We start from the raw sequence: 16,270 nt of genomic DNA, 5'->3' as shown, positions 1-16,270 counted from the left end.
CCTAGTTGCCCCCTTCCCCTTGAGTATGCCCCCAAACTCTCTCCCAGTTCCTTCCCACATCCCCGACGATTCCCCAAAACCCCTCACAGCTGCCCCAATCTCCCCAACCTCCCTCCCAAACCCCCAAACTCCCCCAAACACCTTCCCACTTACCCCCACGACCTCCAACCCCTTCTCAGCCTCCCCATTCCTTCCCAAAGCTCCTCCCAGTTGCTGGACCGTCCCCCAGGCTCGGGTGAGGAGGTGCCCCAGGCTGACGGGCCCGCCCAGGCAGGGGCGGTTCCAGCAGCATGTCAGGAGCCACCCCCTGCCCCGAAAGCTCCCGCCCGCCCTGGAGCCACCTCAGCTGCCCCTGCAGGGGAGAAATCCAGGCCGGAGCAGAGCAGGGGGCAGGGCCGGGCTGGGACCTCGATGGACGGGGGCACTGGGAGAGCAGGGGAGAGACCGGGATGGGCTGAGAGGGCACTGGGGGAGAGGGGAGACACTGGGATGGGCTGAGGGGGCACTGGGAGGGAGAGGGGAAAGTTTTTTGCCCCTTTCCTGGGCACTTGAACACCCTCTGCACCCCCGTTCCCGGCCGTGCCGGCTGTCCTTCCCCCCCAAGCCAGGAACAGGTTTTGGGGCTCCCTCGTGGGTCGCAGCCAATAGAACGGCTCTGCTGGAATGACGTCATTGCCAAATTCTGCTGGGCCCCTGTCCTTGTGCCGGTGAGTCACCCAATAGAACGTCGAAACTTCCGCGGGGGCTGCCGGGAGCGGGGCGGTGATGGCGGGGGAGGGGAGGATCGGGATTGAACCCGATTGGTCCCGATCGATCCCGGCCCCAGGGTCTCCCCCCGTCGCACTGTTTTTCACGTGCGGCCCCAACGAGGCCATGGTGGTGTGGGGTGAGTTCAGGGGGTCCGGGGGCTCCTGGTGACCCCTCTGAATCTCCCCCAAGACTCTCGGGAACCGCCCAGATCCCCCCAAGACTCCTGGGGACCCTCCGCCTTTCCCCCTCGTCCCCCAAATCTCCTGTGCATCCCCTTAACCCTTGAAAATCTCCTGGGACCACCTCAGACCCCCAGACTCCCTCCTGGGGACCCCCAAACATACTTCAGGACTCCGGGGCCTTTCCCGACCCCCTCCTAGAGTCTTTTGGGTGTCACCAACCCTTTACGGCGGATTCCTCCGTCCATTTTTCCACCCCGGGCTACTGGGGGTCCACCCCCCCAAGAAACTACTGGGAACTCCCCAGTGTCCCACCACGAGATTCCTGGGTCCCTCCCCCCCCCCAACCCCCTGTGGGTGCCCCCATCCTTTCTTCCCCTCGAAAATATTCTTGGGGGTCCCCCAATGTCTCCTCCAGCCCCCATCCTGCCAGGAATAGATTTGGGTGGATCTCCTTCCCCTTCCCTCTGGCCCGAAGGCAAATGCCCCCCCTGTCCTTCTTCCTTCGCCCCCAGGCAGAAAAGAGAAGAGAAACAGCCAGTTGGCCCTGGCAGGTGTGGGTGTGTGCAGGCTGTGGTTGAGTGGTTGAGAAGGGAGAGGAGGGGGCTGGTGTTTGGGCCAAGTCCAGCAGGTGATGTCTTTTGTATCTGGCAGTCCTTGGTCAGCTCCACGACCATCCAGCTGTCAGTGTTCATGACATACCCATCAGCCCTTCTCTTCTTGGCTCCTACACTTGTCAACCCTAAGCTGCTCCTAAGTTCTCTTGCTGTCAGTTCATAAAGAGGTCTTGTCAAGTGTTACTGATTTAGAAACTAAACCCTGACATCTTTGTCTTTGCCAAAGATGTGTGTGAAAGGGCAGTGCTGTTGCAAAGCAGTGTTGAGCTTCACATTGGGTGACTTGGCAGCTTCCTCTGCATCACCCATGCACCCTGGGTTTCTTTGAAAAGTACTTTTCACTCCAAATGTGACACCACATTAGCCTGTAGGACATCCTGTCCCCAAATGGATAACTGTAAATATTAATAATAAAAAAGTGACCCCCTCCATTATTCAAGAAAAGCTTGTATCTCTGTACTAAAAGCATCCAAGGGTCATGTCCCCCAGTTTTCTATCTGACAAGGATTTGGAGGGGCTGCTTTGTGCAGGGAACCCTTTGGGGGCCCCTTGCACATGGGTAGGGCTGCACTCTGGGGGTGTGGGGCTTTGGTTCTTTGGTTGCCAGGGGCCACTGTGAGTCACTGAGCCGGGGTGGGGACAATGGGCAGGGCTGGCTGGGACAGGCTGTGGCACCTGTGACATAAAAGGGAAGTGTCCCCGTGGGGCAGCTCTGCAGGGCCCATCAGGGGATGCTGCCCAGTGCAACCTGTGCTGTAGGGAGCACGCACACAGGGAGAGGTTGGGCCAGACGAGGGTCAGGGTAGCAAGGCCGCCCCAGGGATTGGCTTCTGCCCCTGCCTGCATGGCCCAGCCCCTGGCAGGAGCGCCTTGGGCAGGGCCCGGTGCTGCTGCTGGGGCAGGGGGTGAGGCCTTGCCGCCTGCCAGCTGCCTGGGCCCCTGTCCTTGCTGCGCCACATCCCCGAGGCTCCATCCCCACTCCCCCAGCGCCAGCTCCCTCCTTTCCAGCCCCAACCAAGCCCTTCTCTGTGTCCTCCTGCAGGCCATGGCTTTCACAACATTCCTTTTGGTGCTTGTGCAAAGCATCATCCAGTCCCTGCAGGCGGTCGGGGAGGGGCTGCACAAGACTCAGTGAGCTTGGAGGTCTTTTCCAAGCTGAAGGACTCTTGGATTCTGTGATTGTGTGCTGGATTCAGCTGGGTCCGTGTTAGCAGCATTAGTTTGCTCCCAAAGTTTCCTCGCTGTCAGCTCTTGTGGCCTAAGGCTTGAGCTCCTTTAACTCCTTGTGCTGAGCTACTGATGGGAAACGAGAGGCCTCTGCGAGCAGATTCCTGGTGTTCCCTGTAGAACAGTGAGGGAGAAGGTGTAGTCAAGTGGGAAGAGGAGTACTGTTTGTGTGTGGCCTCCTATGTGGCCTTGGCACCTTTGAGGGGTCTGAAGGAGAAAAGAGCTTTGTTAAAGTGAGAAGTGAAATAGTGTGTTGGCTGTGGGAATGGGAAGGGAAGAGGAACGGAGAATGGGAAGGGAAAGAGGAATGGAAAGACATCTGCTGATGCTGTCGTTTGTTATGTTTGCATGTAGCAGGGTGTGGTGGAAGAAAAAACCAATTGGGAAAGATATGTGGCATGGAGAAGCATCTATGGGAACTAGATGGACTTTTATACACTGGACAATTTATCCACCGGACTGACAGTTGTTCCCCAGTTTTACCCCAGTTTATTGCTGTATTGTCATGGAGTTTTATGTACCCCAGTTTACTGTTGAATTTTTATGAAGTTTGTTATACCTCCATATTGTTCCCCTTTCTCCCTCAGATTTTCCTGCCCAAAGTTGTTTGTCACCCTGTCCTCCCCTGCTTTCCCGCTCCTCTGCCACTGATTGGCTACAGTTCGCTGCAGTGCAAAGAGAGCTCCCATTGGCCCTTTCTCCTGGAGACTCCGAAGTTCCACCCGCCTTTTCCCTGTCTCCCTATCACACTTTTCCCTGAGTTGTCAGTTCCATGCTCCTCCCCAGTTCTGAATCCTCCCCTCAGACTTACCTTATTTAAAACCCTGTTGTCCCTGAATAAAGTGGCATTGCTGCACAAACCCTCGACTGTACCAAGAACCGTTATTGCAGTGCTCGGTCCCATTTCCCATCCCCCCGGACCATGGCAAGTGGCGCCCAATATGGGGCACAGTTGAGGACTCTCATATTGAGAGAACTCCTGTGTCCTCACCTGGGTTCAGGCGACGCGAGGAGAGGCGATCGTCCCCGCCGGTCCTCCTCAGCAGAACGGACAGCTGTGGGCTCAGCGGTAGCTGCACGGGTCGACGCACCAGACAGGTGAACTGCTGAGGACATTCCTCACCCTACCCTAACACCCACAGCCCGGCAGAACACCAAAGGGAGGACTTTCCATCAAGAGACTGTTGTTGAGACCCGACTAACATCAACATGGGACTCACACTCTCAACCTCCCAAAAATTTGTATACAGGCGCCTAAAAGACTTTGTAATAGAACACAGTCACCCCTTAGATAAAAAATTGGCAAAATCACTCGCCAGATGGCTCGACCACAAGGGTCACCAGCTTGCCGAGGACACCAGCGTAGAGCAGTGGCAAGCCATAGGCTACAGCCTCTGGCGGGACAGCGATAAGGGGGACCGTATAGCTAAAGAGGCACTCATCACATGGAGGTTAGTTCTGATGGTGCTACAGCACCAGATGATGAACAAGAATATCAGCCTCCCCAAGACAGACACTGAGCGGACAGAGAGGGACACTGAGCAGACAGAGACGGACACTGAGCAGACAGACACACAAGATGGCGGGAGGGGGAAGAAACCATCGCGCCGAATTCAAAATGGCGTCGAGGAGGAGGGACCCAGGGACCACGCGGAGAAAAGGTGGGAAGGGACACCGCGGGAAAAATCAGCGCAGGAAAGGAGGAGGCGGGTTCCCTTAGCACCACCCTCCAGGCCGCCTCCGCCTCCACCTGATTGCATCAGAGATCCCTCCCCCAGCATGCCCACGAGCACACCCACTTCCTCCAGCCCCACCTCCTTCCCGGATACATCACCTTCAAGGGGCGGAAGGGTGGCAAAGGACAGGGTCAAGGCGAAGGTCAGGGCCTCCTTCCGGCAAGATGGCTGCGCCCATAGGCCTCACACCACCGAGGCCTACCCCGCCTGCCACCACCCTGAACCGGACATAGACTTAATGCAGCACTCCCCTGAATGGCAGCTTAAGCTACCAGATATCTGGAGAGCCTTCAGGGAGGAGGCTGCTAGCGCTAAAGACACTGAATTCCTAAAAGCATTTCCCATCTATGTAGAGGAAGGAAGGGCCCCAGAGTGGTTGTAGGGAATTGGCTATAGAACACGGCTTGCCTAGGCAGTGGGAACATCTTAGATAGCGAGGTTACAGTGCCCTTGTACCCTGTTAGCTAACTGGTAAACAGGACATTGTGATTAGCAAAACAAAAAGCAACTGAGTACCACCTGTGTCAACAAAGAAATGAGTAAGAGGTGAGATCAACATTTAAGCAGAACCAATAATGAGCTTAGCTTTTGCAATATGTATGAACTAATTATAAAGCATATATTAAACTGTTAGCAATGATCAATAAACGAAGCTTGCTGATTCTCATATTGAGCGTCTCATTCTTCCCTCGTAACGACATGCTAAAAGATATGAAAAAGGTCATCGTCGAGTATGGGTTGGGGGCACCCTTCACCATCGAGTTGCTAGAATCCTTCTTCCTGGCCTATAAGCTGATACGTTACAACATAAGAGCAGTGATAGGAGGACTCTTTACAACAGTACAGTCCTCAGTATTTGAGGCAGAATGGAAAAAATTAATCACTGCATATGTCAATGACAAAATGGAAAGAAGGGGAATCCCAATTCAGCAGGCAATAGACATGCTCTACGGGGAGGGGAACTATTCTAGTAGGGGGGATCAAGCTCGAATTGACCCCAAATTTTTAGAAGCGACTAAAGAATTGGCATTAGAGGCCGTGAAAAGGGTGACAGATGCCTATGTGCGGACGCCTTCTTTCACACTTATTAACCAAGGCCCAAAAGAACCTTTTGTAGAATTCATAACCAGGCTAAAAGAGGCAATCAGCAGGCAGGTCCACCAAAAAGAGAGCCAGGAAATTTTATTCAATAAATTGGTTATCAAAAAGGCAAATGAGGACTGTCAGAAAGCTTTGAAGATGTTAAAGGATCCCTCCCTACTCGAAATGATAGACGCTTGTAAAAATATAGGTTCCAATTCCCATAAAGCGCGTCTATTGGCTGCCACTTTCATGGGTCCCCAATCATGTTTCAATTGTGGTGAAAAGGGACACTTCAAAAAACATTGTCCTAAGTTAGTCCCCGAACCAAATTTGCCTAAGACCCTATGTGGGAGGTGTGGGAAGGGCCGCCATTGGTCTTCTAGTTGTAGGTCAATGACCAATATCAATGGTGAGCCCCTTCCCCCCAGGAGGTCCCCAGAGCTGAGGAAAAGGGTAACCTTCCAATCTTTGCCCGATCTTCGCCCTTGCTCCTGTGAACATCAGGGAAACGGGGAGCAGAGCGCCCAGGGGGGCGCGACGACACAAATAACCCCTGCTCTCCGCTCCATCCTGCGCCCAACACCGCGCCCAGCTACCCCATTACCCAAGAGCCTCCGACAGACCTCATTCCCGTTCAGTGTGATCCTTTAAATTCAGCAGACCCTATCTCAGTTAAAAACCAGTGTGTTCCCCTAAATTGGATAATCCTTTCCGTTACTCACCCGTCTACTCACCTAAGCTCCTATGAGCAGGTCAGGGTTAGACCATCTGCCCCGGTCGATCCAGATAAGACTTACCTCATGATATCGCACTTTTCAGCAGTGGCTAAGGGAATAATTGTAGTGCCTACTCTCCTGACGGGACTAACGAACACAAATATAGCTATATGCCTAACTGTGCATCTCCCTCCCGTGCAGTTGGAGGACCGCTTCCCCGTGGCGAAGATGGTCTCCACCAACGAGCTGCTCTGCGTGGTGTCCCCAGATGAGGAGCGGAGGGAGGGATCACTGAGGGAAGTCCACTGGACAACCTCGGTGAAGACCTCTCGCCCTCTTCTAACATGTCTCATCTACTTTTCTCAACCTAGGCACCCTCAGAAAGTCAAGGTGGAAGGGTTACTCGACATGGGGGCGGATGTCACCATAATTGCCTCCAAGCACTGGTCGTATGGCTGGCCAGCCCAGACCACTGACATCAGAGTCAGCGGTGTAGGGGGATCGCAGTACCCCGTCAGGAGTAAAGAGGTAAAGAGGAACTCCGAAGTTCCACCCACCTTTTCCCTGTCTTCCTATCACACTTTTCCCTGAGTTGTCAGTCCCATGCTCCTCCCCAGTTCAGAATCCTCCTCTCAGACTTTAAACCCCTTATTTAAACCCCTGTTGTCCCTGAATAAAGTGGCATTGCTGCACGAACCCTCAACTGTGCCAAGAACCGTTATTGCAGTGCTCAGTCCTATTTCCCATCCCCCCGGACCGTGGCAGCAGGGAGATTGCCAAAACTGAAACCAGTACACAGTTGAAAGCTGAACAAAACAACATTTATTCCAAAGAAAGTAGCAAACAAAATGAGAAACCAAGAGACAGAAAAGAGAAGGGAAACAAGCCCCCAAGACAACCCCCCATTCACTCAAGTGTTACTTACCAGGTTGTCTTACCGACCCCAGAATGCTTAGAATTCCCCATAGCAGAAGCTGCATCCTCATTATCCTCAATGAGCCAATTTTCATTAATGTGAGGAAAGCTGAGAGACTGTAGAAACATCAGTTGAACTTCAAAGTCTCCTGGTTTCTGTCTCTCCTCAGACTTAGAATCAGGGTTAGGGTTAGGGTTAGGGTTAGGGTTGGGGTTAGGGTTTAGGGTTAGGGTTAGAGTTAGGGTTAGGGTTAGGGTTAGGGTTAGGGGTTTTTTTAGGGTTAGGGAACGGGGTTTGCGCATAGCTTGCAGTCTCTTTTTTAGGGTTAGTGTTGCTATGTGCAAACCCGATTCCCTGACCCTAATCCTAAAAAAGTGAATGCAAGCTATGTGCAAACCCTGTTCCCTAACCTTAACCTTAAAAAAGAGACTGCAAGTTACTAGGGTTAGGGTTAGGGTTAGGGTTAGGATAAGGGTTAGGGTTGGGGTTAGGGTTTAGGGTTAGGGTTAGAGTTAGGGTTAGGGTTAGGGTTCGGGTTAGGGTTAAGGTTAGGGTTAGGGTAAGGGTTAGGGGTTAGGGTTGGGGTTAGGGTTAGGGTTAGTCAGAATCTGTCTCAATGCGCGATATAACTATCGTGCGTTTACCCCATTCCAGGAACGCAAACCGTAAACCCTAAAACCTAAACCCTAACCCTTGCTAACCTTAACCCTAACCCTAACCCCAACATCTCATAGCAGAGGGAGGGAGGGGCCTGATTCCTCATCAGATATATCAACAGTCAAAAACCTGTAAGCTCAGCTCTTGCCTTTGCAGGGCTTCACACCGTCAGCACTGGAGGGAGGGAGGGGCCCGACTGCTCATCAGAGGTATCATGCAAGTCAAAAGCCTGAAAAGTCTCCTAGAATGCATAAATCATTAACCATTTCAGTCTCTGACAATTGGTCCACACAGTAACTGCAAGCTATGCCCAAAGCCTGTTCCCTAACCTTAGAAGAGAGACTGCAACCCTCGAGATGTTGGAGGCTCGAGGCATGGTCCGTGACACTAATCATGGCTATAACTCATAACTTCTTGGAGTATGGGGACTTCCCTCCTTCACCCCCAGCAGATCAAGGCCACCACTTCAACTGACAGACATGGAAGCATCGCTGGACCCCGTGGGCGGTGACTATATACATCTGTCCACTCTCAGCTTTTCTTTCTCTTACTCTCCCTTGCTCTTCTCCTGCCTTTCTCTCCCCTATGCATTTTCTTTCCCCCCCCAAAGGTTATCTCTGTGTCACATTGTGGTATGACAGCACCCAAACTGCTAGCATGCCTGTTGATACAGAATTGTTAAAATAAACCTTGCCAGTATATGTTTTCAGACACCGATTATTTAGTGTCGTTTCACTTTAATCCACCCCAAGGGAATTATTAATAAAAACCTGAGTCACCCCCTCTCCCCTTTTCCTGGGGCGGGTTGTAACACCAATCAGCACTGACTCCGCCCAGGAGGCGGAGCCAGTGACGCAGAACAATCAACACGGACTCCACCTCTTGACTCCAACCAGTGGGCGGGGCCAGTGCTCTATAGAAGCAGAGTACATACCGGACGGGCGGTGGGTATTCTGCCAGACACGCAACAGAACAGCAACAGCAAAAGCAGAGACCCAAGAGAAAAAGCAAAAGATTCTGACAGCGGTGGGCACTGAATCGGGCTTATAGCCCGAGAGGGGTTTACTGGGCACCACTGCGTTCCTGGAATGGGGTAAACCCACGATGGTTAGATCGCACATTGAGACAGATTCTGACTAACCCTAACCCTAACCCCAAACCTAACCCCTAACCCTTACCCTAACCCTAACCCTAACCCTAAACCCTAACCCCAACCCTAACCCTTACCCTAACCCTAATCCTAACCCTAGTAGCTTGCAGTCTCTTTTTTAAAGTTAGGGTTAGGGAACTGGTTTTGTGCATAGCTTGCAGTCTCTTTTTTAAGGTTAAGGTTAGGGAACAGGGTTTGCACATGGCTTGCATTTGCTTTTTTAGGATTAGGGTCAGGGAATCGGGTTTGCGCATAGCTTGCAGTCTCTTTTTTATGGTTAGGTTCAGAGAAAAGGGTTTGCGTATAGCTTGCAGTCTCTTTTTTAAGGTTAGGGTTAGGTAACAGGGTTTGCGTATAGCTTGCAGTCTGTTTTTTAAGGTTAGGGTTAGGGAAGAGGGTTTGCGCATAACTTGCAGTCTCGTTTTTAGGGTTAGGGTTAGGGAAAAGGGTTTGCGCATAGCTTACTTTCTCACTTTTAAGGTTAGGGTGAGGGAAAAAGGTTTGCGCATAGCTTGCAGTCTCTTGGTTAGGGTTAGGGTTAGGGAACAGGGTTTGCGCATAGCTTGCAGTCTCTCTTTTAATGTTGGGGTTAGGGGACAGTGCTCTATAGAAGCAGAGTACATACTGGACGGTGGTGGGTATTCTGCCAGACACGCAACTGAACAGCAACAGCAAAAGCAGAGACCCAAAAGAAAAAGCAAAAGATTCTGACAGCGGTGGGCAATGAATCGGGCTTATAGCCTGAGAGGGGCTTATTGGGCACCGCTGCGTGTCCGGAATGGGATAAAACCGCGATTGTTAGATCGCGCACTGAGACAAATTCTTCCTAACCCTAACCCTTACCCATACCATTAACCCTAACCCTAACCCTAACCCTAACCCTAACAGTAACCCTGTCTTTTGCTAACCCTAAACCTAACCCTAACCCTAACTTTTGCTAACTCTAACCCTAAATTTCCTAACCCTAACCCTAACCCTTTCTAACCCTAACCCTAATTCAAAACCTAACCCTAACCCTAACCCTAACCCTAACCTTAAACCCTAACCCTAACCCTAACACTAAACCCTAAACCAAAAGGAAACTTCCTTTGCTATGCCTACTGGGCGGAGTCAGTGCTGATTGGTGTTACAACCCGCCCCAGGAAAAGGGGAGAGGGGGTAACTCAGGTTTTTATTCATAATTCCCTTGGGGTGGATTAAAGTGAAACGACACTAAATAATCGGTGTCTGAAAACATATACTGGCAAGGTTTATTTTAACAATTCTGTATCAACAGGCATGCTAGCAGTTTGGGAGTTGGGCTATCAGTTGGGAGGCATGGCTGAAAATAGGAAACAACAGCCCTAATTCCCAGGAAAGAAAGCCTGGAAGCTTTGGCTTTGTGGTGCAGTTGGTGGGCCACACTGGGCACTCCATGGGCAGGCAGCAAGAGTTTTCTGGATCTGGGAGTCAATCTGGGGGCCTCGGAGTGTTTGAGGGGAAGTTGGGAGTGTCCTGTGGGACCAGGATGGGATTTGAGGGCTCCTGGAGGGGCTGGGACGGGTGTATACTGCGGGCATCGTCTAGTATTGATGGGGGTAATCAGTGAGCTGACTGTTTCATAATCATCCAAATTTTAACATACAATATGATTATTAGAATAAAAAGCAAAAAGGTAATATCAACAAAACAGTAACAGGGTGAAGCTCTTGGTTGAAGACTGGTTTCTTCTTTTTCTCCAGTGATTTTAATTCTTTTTCGTCTGGGTTTTAATCCCATCTTTGGCATTTTGCTGCGAACATTTTGTCCCCATATCCATTGGAAATTGTATTAACTGTTGATGAGAACAAAGTGGAATCCCAAGGTATGTGATATATTGATAGGATTTCACTGGTTGGCTTTTAATCTGTCCAGGTTTATCGCCATAATGCTTCTGCTCTTTAACCACTTGAATCAGAATGAATTGAGTTGTTTTCTGGGTCGGGTTCTCTTTTTGAGTCCAAGGTTTTTTAGTGGATTCAGTATCAGGCACAAAGGAAATTGAGGGAGGTAAAGAATAATCTTCCCTTTGTTCATTATCAGAGGGATCACTCAGTCTATTTTCATTAATGTGAGGAAAGCTGGGAGACTCTAGAAACATCAGTTGAACTTCAAATTCTCCTTGTTTCTTTCTCTCCTGAGACTTAGAATCAGGGTTCTCTGTGGTTTCCCAAGTCTCAATGCCAGGGTAAGACACTGGTTTATGAAGTTGCCTGACCAAACCAGGAGCCTGTTTTTTTAGCAACAGGTTTTTTTTCTGCACTCTGGCGCAACAAGACTTTGAAGGTGGTCAACCTCAGTTTGAAGCAGCTCATTTTTAGCAACAAGTTTATCCGATTTTTCTCCTGTTTCCCTCTCAAAGGCTAACGATGACTTCAGCACCACATTTTCTGATTTCAAAACAGTAGATTCAACATCAGAAATCCATTCATGACTTCCCTGTCACCACTCCATCCAAATGTCTGTGCTCTCACTTTGACCTGAGAGAAACCTCAGGCAGGTGGAAAAGGGCAGATAAAGAAAAAACAGATGGGTCCAGCAGAAGTGATGCTGCTTCTGTCAAAAGCAGAGCAGAGGCCAAAAGCACTTTAGGAAGTTGCTTCCAGAAGCACTTGTGCATTCCAAGTTACAGCTCAGGAGTCTCAGTGACTTATCCAACATGAGAGTTTCTTTTCCATTTCTCAACCCCCAGATTCCTCAGGAGCAGGAAACTGGAAACACTGACTGAGAAAAGCTCCATTCCTTCCTAATAATTGTGCTTTGTCCTTCCCATTTGACAGTGCTCTTGGAAATGTGCTGGTGTGATCTGGATCTGTGAGCAGCCCTGACCTCCCAGAGCACTCATCCAATGGCAGGAAGACCCCACCTGGCTCCTGCTGGGGTTCTTGCCACCACGACCCAGTATGGGTCAATGGAATGGGGAGCAGGGTGGTGGGACCAGTATAAACCAGTATGGACCAGTATAGACCAATATGGGTCACTGGAATGGGGAATGGGGCAGTGAGACCGATAAGGACCAGTTAAGGGGTTTGGGGGCACTTCAGCATCTCCATCAAGGTCAGACCATTATAGACCAGTATAGACCAGTGTAGACCAGTATAGACCAGTATAGACCAGTAAAAAACCAGTACGGACCAGTATGGACCAGTACAGGTCACTAGAAGAGCGAGCAGGGTGGTGGGATCAGTAAGGACCAGTTAAGGGGGTTGGGGGCGTTTCATCATCTCCGTCAAGGTCAGACCAGTACAGACCAGTATAAACCAGTATAGACCAGTATGGACTGGTATAGACCGGTATAGACCAGTATAAACCAGTACAGACCGGTACGGGTCATTGGAATGGGGAATGGGGCAGTGGGACCAGTAAGGACCAGTTAAGGGGGTTGGGGGCACTTCAGCATCTCCATCAAGGTCAGACCAGTACAGACCAGTATAAACCAGGGTAGAGCAGTATAAACCAGTATAAACCAGTACGGGTCCCTGGAACGGGGAATGGGGTGGTGGGACCAGTAAGAACCAGTTAAGGGGGTTGGGGGCACTTCAGCATCTCCACCAAGGTCAGGTCAGTATAAAGCAGTATAGACCCGTATAGACCAGTATGGGCCAGTATAAACCGGTATAAACCAGTATGGACCAGTACAGGTGACTGGAACGGGGAATGGGGCGGTGGGACCAGTAAGGACCAGTTAAGGGGGTTGGGGGCACTTCAGCATCTCCGTCAACGTCAGACCAGTACAGACCAGTATAGACCAGTATAGATTAGTATAAACCAGTATGGACCAGTATAGACCAATATAAACCAGTACGGGTCACTGGAACACGGAATGGGGTGGTGGGACCAGTAAGGACCAGTTAAGGCAGAACTCAGCTGGGACTTAGTGGTTTGGGGGTGGGCGTGTCCCTTCTTTAGGTGGGCGTGGTCTCTCCCTGGTGGGCGTGTCCCATCCCAAGGTGGCCATAGCCTCTGCAAGTGGGCGTGTCTTTTGCATCCTCTCCCCCTCCCTGAACTGGGAGCTCAACTGGGACTTACTGGGTTTTGGGTGGGCGTGTCCCCTCCCAATGATGGACCCACTTTCAGCCCCTCCCCCCACCTTTAAGGGCCCCCCCAAAGACCCTCCCCCCCCTTCCTGCACCTCCCCAACCCTCAGGGTCCCTCCTGTCCCTCCCCCACCCTCAGGGTCCCTTCCTTCCCCTCCCCCCAGTGAACCTGCTACCCCTCCCCCACTCTCAGGAGCCCTCCCTGCCCCTCCCCCACCTTCAGGGGCCCTCAGGACCCCTCCCCCAACCTCAGAGACTCTCCTGCCCCTCCCCCACCCTCGGGGAACTTCCTACCCTTCCCCCACCCTCAGGGACCCTCAGGGTCCCTCCTTCACTTTCGGGGTCCCTCCCTGCCCCTCCCCAATCCTCAGGACCCTCCTGCCCCTCCCCCCACCTCGGGGTCCCTCCTGCCCCTCCCCCACCCTCAGGGACCCGCCTACCCCTCCCCCACCCTCAGGGACGGTCCTGCCCTTCCCCCACCCTCAGGGAACCTCCTGCCCTTCCCCCACGCTCAAGGACCATCCTGCTCCATCCCCACCCTCAGTGTTCCCTCCTTCCCCTCCCCCCCCCACTGGGGCCGTTACTGGTCCCTTACTGGTCTGTACTGGGAAGGGAGAGGGGAGGGGCCGCCCCCTCGAGGCCCCTCCCCCCCAGTGACGTCACCGGGTCCCAAAAATAGCCCCGGGGGCCCAAACTGGAGGGGGGACCTGGAGCCGCTCCCAGTGTGACCAGTTCAGGTACTGGGAGGGACTGGGAGGGAACTGGGAGGGAACTGGGAGGGACTGGGAGGGACTGGGAGGGGGCAGGGCTTCCCTCCCTCCCCCCCCTCCGTGTCCTTGGGGTGACCTTGGGGAGGGAGGGGGATGGGCCGCTCCCAGTGGCTCCCAGTAGCTCACAGTAACCCCAGTAATGCCTCCGGTATCTCCAGCGACCCCCCCAGTAACCCCAGTGACCCCCCCAGTAGCTCCTAGTAGCTCCCAGTAACCCCAGTGTCTATCCCAGTAGCTCCCAGTAACTCCCAGTAATCCTAGTGTCCATCCCAGTAACTCCCAGTAACCCCAGTGTCCACCCCAGTAGCTCCCAGTAACTCCCAGTAAGCCCCCCAGTAGCTCCCAGTAACTCCCAGTAACCCCAGAGACCCCCCCAGTAGCTCCCAGTAACCCCAGTGTCCATCCCAGTAACCCCAGTGACCCCCCCAGTAGCTCCCAGTAACTCCAGTGTCCATCCCAGTAACCCCAGTGACCCCCCCAGTAGCTTCCAGTAGCTCCCAGTAACTCCCAGTGTCTCCCCCAGTGCTCCCAGTATGTCCCAGTTTAACCCAGTTCCCCCCCCCCCCGTGGGCCCTGGGCCGGGTGGGGGAGGGGCAGGCTCACATTTCCATGGCAACATCCCTTTCCCTCTGGCCCAGTTTCTCCCAGTTCCTCCCAGTTTAACCCAGTTTTTCCACATTTTCCCCCATTTTTCCACATTTCCCCCCATTTTCCCCATTTTTCCCAGATTTTTCCCCCATTTTTCCACATTTTCCTGAATTTTTCCCCATTTCCCCCCCATTTTCCAGATTTTTCCCATTTTCCCCCATTTTCCCAGATTTTTCCCCATTTTTTCCACATTTTTCCCACATTTTCCCACATTTTCACACATTTTTCTCCAGATTTTCCCAGATTTTTTTTCCCATTTTTTCCACATTTTCCCCCATTTTTTCTCACATTTCCCCAGATTTGCCCAGATTTCTTCCCCCATTTTCCTGGATTTTTCCCAGAATTTCCCATATTTTCTCCATTTTTCCAAAATTTTTTTGATCTTTCCCCATTTTTCCCCCTTTCCTGGATTTTCTCCCATTTTTTCCACATCTTCCCAGATTTTTCCTCATTTTTCCCAGATTTTTCCCCATTTTTCCCAGATTTTCCCAAGATTTTTTCCCATTTTTTTAAATCTTTCCCCATTTTTCCCCATTTTCTGAGATTTTTTCCCATTTTTCTCCATTTTCCCCCATTTTCCCCAGAATTTCCAGCATTTCCCCCCCAGTTTGTCCCCATTTTCCCAGATTTCTCCCACATTTTCCCAGATTTTTCCCTATTTTTTCCCCATTTTCCCGGATTTTTCCCAGATTTTTCCTCCACTTTTCCCAGAATTTCCCACATTTTCCCAGATTTTTCCCACATTTTTTCCCATTTTCCCCACATTTTCTCAGATTTTTCTCCAGATTTTCTTCCAGATTTTCCCACATTTTCCCACATTTCCCCCCATTTTTCATGATTTTTCCCGATTTTCCCCATTTTTCCAGATTTTTTTCAATTTTTTTCCCATTTTCACACATTTTTCCTCATTTTCCCCCATTTTTACAGATTTCTCCTCATTTCCCCCATTTTCCCACAGTTTTTCCCATTTTTTTCACATTTTCCCAGATTTTTCCCCATTTTCCCCAGATTTTTCCCCATTTTGCCCCCATTTTCTCGGATTTTTCCCCATTTTCCCACATTTTCCCAAATTTTTTCCCCCATTTTCCCAGATTTTCTCCCTATTTCCCCAGATTTTTCCTCATTTTGCCCATTTTTTCCCAGATTTTTTCCCAATTATTTTCCCCATTTTCCCAGATTTCCCCCCTTTTTTTCCCACATTTCCCTGGATTTTTTCCCAATTTTCCCCCAGTTTCCATGATTTTTCCCACATTTTTTCCACATTTTCCCAGATTTTTCCTCATTTTCCCCCATTTTTCCCAGATTTTTCCCCATTTTTCTCACATTTTTTCCCCATATTTCCAGATTTTCCCAGAATATTCCCCATTTTCCCCCCATTTTTTCCCTATTTTCCCAGATTTTTCCCATTTTTTCCCCTTCCCCCCCCATTTTTTCCACATTTTTCCCAGATTTTCTCCCATTTTCCCCAGAATTTCCCAGGTTTTTTCCCAATTTTTCCCCATTTTCCCAGTTTTTTCCCAATTTTTTCCCCATTTTCCCGGATTTTTTCTCCATTTCCCCCCATTTTCCCAGATTTTCCCCCCATTTTTCCCATATTTTCCCAGATTTTCACACATTTTTCCCCATTTTCCCCCTTTTTTTCCTCGTTTTTCCATATTTTCCCATATTTTTCCCCATTTTCCCCAGAATTTCCCACATTTTCCCCCATTTTTCCCCATTTCCCCGGATTTTTCTCACATTTGTCCCAGAATTTTCCGCAATTTCCC

The sequence above is a fragment of the Manacus candei genome, unplaced genomic scaffold (genome assembly GCF_025592945.1).
Source record: "Manacus candei isolate 608988 ecotype Guabito, Panama unplaced genomic scaffold, ASM2559294v1 h1tg000137l, whole genome shotgun sequence".
Lineage (NCBI taxonomy): Eukaryota > Metazoa > Chordata > Aves > Passeriformes > Pipridae > Manacus > Manacus candei.
This window is presented reverse-complemented; position numbering follows the sequence as displayed.